General features: G+C 40.5%; 1 pseudogene; it reads left to right on the top strand.

Annotated features, from left to right (window-relative positions):
* The first annotated feature begins 556 nt into the window (after window positions 1–556).
* Window positions 557–1,040, top strand: LOC130855961 (40S ribosomal protein S10-like; annotated as a pseudogene).
* The last annotated feature ends 3,086 nt before the right edge of the window (window positions 1,041–4,126 follow it).

Raw genomic sequence — 4,126 nt, 5'->3', positions numbered from 1 at the left:
TGTGGTGGAGCAGAGGCTCTATGCACACAGGCTCAGTAGTTGTGGCTCGTGGGCTCTAGATTGCAGGCTCAGTAGTTGTGGTGCACAGGCTTAGTTGCCCCGTGGTATATGGGATCTTCCCAAACCAGGACTCGAACCTACATCCCCTGCATTGGCAGGCGGATTCTTAACCACTAAGCCACCAGGGAAGTCCCGGGATACTGATAATTTCTTGCATCTTCACAGAACCACCAAAACCCATACAAACTAACAAGGAGAGCAACTCAAATCACATATAATCTATATCTGTACCATAACTACAAGGCAGAGATTCCACAAACTTTAATTTATATGTAAGAGGAAAATGAAACATATATCAGCAAAGCTGGCTCCAGAGCTTACTCCAGAGCAGAAAGTCAGGTGAAGACTGCAGGGAAGGAGGACGGGGTCAGGGGAATGCTAGCAGTGCAAGAACATGCATAAATGTCACCACTTCAAAAAGACAGGGTCTCATCTTGAGTGGAGGAATACTGAGAATCCTTCTCCAGCTCTGGCCCGGGATGCAGCAGCCATCACGATGTTGATGCCCAAGAAGGACCTGCCTGCCATTTATGAACTCCTTTTTAGGGAGGGGGTGATGGTGGCTAAGAAGGATGTCCACGTGCATAAATACCCTGAGTTGACAGACAGGAATGTGCCCAGGCTTCATGTCATGAAGGCCATGAAGTCTCATATCACCAGGCTACAGGAAGGAACGGCTTGCCTGGAGACATTTCTACTGATATCTTACCAGCAAGGGTATCCAATATTTCTGTGATTACTTCCATTTGCCCCCTGAGACACACCTGCCACCCTGCACTGAGCCGTCCTGAGACTGGCCACAGCCCAAAGGTCTGGAAGAACAGCCTGCAAGACTCACACGAGGGGAAGCTGACACAGACGCCTACAGACCAAGCGTTTTGCCTACGGTGCTAACAAGAGCGCTGATGCCAGGCTGGGTCAGCAACCAAATTCCAGTTTAAAGGTGCTTTGGCCATGGATGTGGTCGGCCACCTCAGTAAAATTGGAAGAGATTGTTTACTGTTTTATAAACCTATAGGAAGGAAAGAAGGGAGGAAGGGAGGAGGGAAAGAGGGGGAAAGAGGGAGAGAGAAAGAAAGAAAGAAAGAAAGAAGAAAGAAAGAAAGAAAGAAAGAAAGAAAGAAAGAAAGAAAGAAAGAAAGAAAGAAAAGAAAGAAAGAAAGAAAAAGAAAGAAAGAGGAAGAGCGAGAGGCGAGAGAGGGAGGAAGGAAGAAGGGAGGGAGGAGGAAGGGAGGGATGGAGGGAGACTGAGAATAGGTCTTCCACCGGGCAAGCCAGAGCATTGGTTACTGAGAAATCTAGGAGAGGCTCAAAAATGCACAGGACACAAAGTAACAATCTTGGAAAGCCTCCACTCCTAGGGAAAGGAAGGCAGCTTAGAAAGGGGAGGCATTACTTAGAGACTGAGAAATGAAAGAAAAGGGGGAAATGGTGGAAAGTAGAAGTCCTACAGAAACAAAAAAAATCGCAGAATTAGAAGACACACCAATCTCTCCCTCACAAAAGCGCAATCTATTAAAAATATATCACTCCACTTATCAATAGAAGAGGGCATTCCTGAACTAAGAATCTTAGTAAACAACCCAAGCCCTTTACCTCTCCCCACAAAGAAACACCTTTTATTAGCAGGCTGGGAAAATTCAACACACTTTTAAATAAACAAATCACAGGCAGAATCCATACCAAGCCACTCTGAGAAGAAAACAACAAGTGAGAGTCTAATATGTTCAGCTGATGAATTTATTCCCCTCCAAAACAACAAAGAAACAGATGAAAATTGTGACACAATATCCAACACAAATTAAATATTATCAAATAGGCATTTGAAGATACAAAACACCAAAATTTAAGTTTACTGGATAGAAATGGACAAAAAACAAAATGGGAAATGAGTTAATCACCTCAGGAAAGAGAAGAAAAAGTTAAATAGAAATATACACAAATATCAACTCAATATATTATACATCTGAAGCTAATATAATGTTATAAGTTAATTATACCTCAATAAAATCTTTGTTTTTTTAATTAAAACTTTTTAGAAAGAAAGATTAAATCACAAGATGTCCAAAGGAGAATAGATGCAAATTCAACTTGAAAATATAATAAGGGATATAAACAAAAGAAAAATAAATAAGGAGGTAAAATGACCGGAGAAAAGATGATAGCTACAGGGAATAGCCAAAAAGGAACCATATACATATAACTGGAGTTGCTGAAAAAGCAAAACAAAATAAAGGAATGAAACTAATATTTAAAACTATAATCCAGGGACTTCCCTGGTGGTCCAGTGGTTAAGAATCTGCCTGCCAATTCAGGGGATGCCAGTTCAATCCCTGGTCAGGGAACCACATGCCAAAGGGCAACTAAACCCTCACACTGCAACTACTGAGCCCGTGCACTGTGGTGCCTGTGCACCACAACTAGAGAAGCCCGCACACTGAAACTAGAGAGAAACCCATAACAAAGAGCCCATGTGCGGGCAATGAAGACCTGGCGCAGCCAAAATAAAAAAAGCACCAAAAAATATAATCCAATAATGATTGTAGCAGTGATTACACAAGTATATAAACTTGTCAAAACTCATCAGACTACACACTTGAAATTGCTGAATTTTATTTTATATCAATTATGCCACCATAAAGTAGATTATAAATTAAATAAATATGAAGTGTTTAACCCCAAAGTTATAATCCCAGAAAACTTTCTGCACATAAAAATGGCCTAACTCTACATGTTGAATGCACCTATGGACATAGGAAAATTGACCAGAATAGTCAACTCTGAAGCATATCAGAATAAAACCATTCGAAAGGCAAAGAAAAAAATCCTCATGGCAAATTTTCCAAATCAGATACAAAGTAAAGAAAATCAAGTTGTCATCCTATTGAATAATCATTAGTGCAAACCTAAAAGAATAGTGAAAGAATATATAACTGACAATTTAACAGAAAGAAAAGGAAATTATAGAAAATATTTTATTTATCTAAAAGAACCCAAAACGGAAGAAAAGAGGGAACATAAAACAGGTGGCTTCATCAAATTTACCGGCGCTGAAAGAAAAAATTGAAAATTCAGAAAGTGTGGTGTTTTTTAAAAAACTGTATTTGGCATTTAAATTTTTCCAACAGTTCTCGCTATGACAGAGTAACTAGAACTGGACTAGCCCTCCTGCCATAAATAATTACAAAACTAGACAAAATGTATGAAGAAATTTTTTTAGATGTTGGGACAACAGATAGTACAGAACCATGATCCCTAAGAGAAGAAATGCCCAAGTGAGCTCTGCAATTACCTGGCTTTCTTCCTAGACCACAGTACAAAGAGGTAGAGCCCAAGCAGAGAACAGTGGGCTCCTTGAGCTGAAGAGGCAAAAATTAGATTTTAGGGCTGTTGAAACAGCTGAAATTTGTGAGTCAGGGTGCTGAAAAGGAGAGAGATGTAAGAAATCAGAAATCTGCGTAGAAAAAAAAAGAAAGAAATCTGCATGAGGGTTCTCTCAAGTGTTTGGTCGAGTACTCAGCTGAGCCTAGAGGAATGAGAGTCTGCAGAGCCTGGCAGAGAACAGCTATTGAGAAGCTGGGAGCTGCACAGAGATTCCAGAGATCTCACAGGACTGGGAGACACGGCAGTTCCAACCAGCCAGCGTGGCTGAACAACGTGCAATTCAATTCAGGCCTCAGAAAGGCCACATCTTAGCAGGAGAGCTAGTCTAGCCCTAAAGTAAAGAATACTCTATCTTCTTCTTTTTTTTTGGGCGGGGGGGACCAGACAATAATTGAAAGAATGGGGAGATAGCTTCCTTTATTTGGAGTCAAAATGTATCTACCTTCCATAGTTTTATGATTATCTCTGCTTCCTCCACATCCTATATACAGACAGAGTACTAGCTTTACATCTGGGACATAAAGTTACACCCACAAGTCCCCAACATGCTTACAGTCACACACACATACATGAATAATTCAGGCCTTGATAAATGATTAAGCAGATGTACTGATATTTATCAGAAACAGGTACTTTCCTTTCACAGTATCACACATCCTCATGATTGAGGGTGATTAAGGAG

The sequence above is a fragment of the Hippopotamus amphibius genome, chromosome 6 (assembly GCF_030028045.1).
Source record: "Hippopotamus amphibius kiboko isolate mHipAmp2 chromosome 6, mHipAmp2.hap2, whole genome shotgun sequence".
NCBI lineage: Eukaryota > Metazoa > Chordata > Mammalia > Artiodactyla > Hippopotamidae > Hippopotamus > Hippopotamus amphibius.
This window is presented reverse-complemented; position numbering and strand designations above follow the sequence as displayed.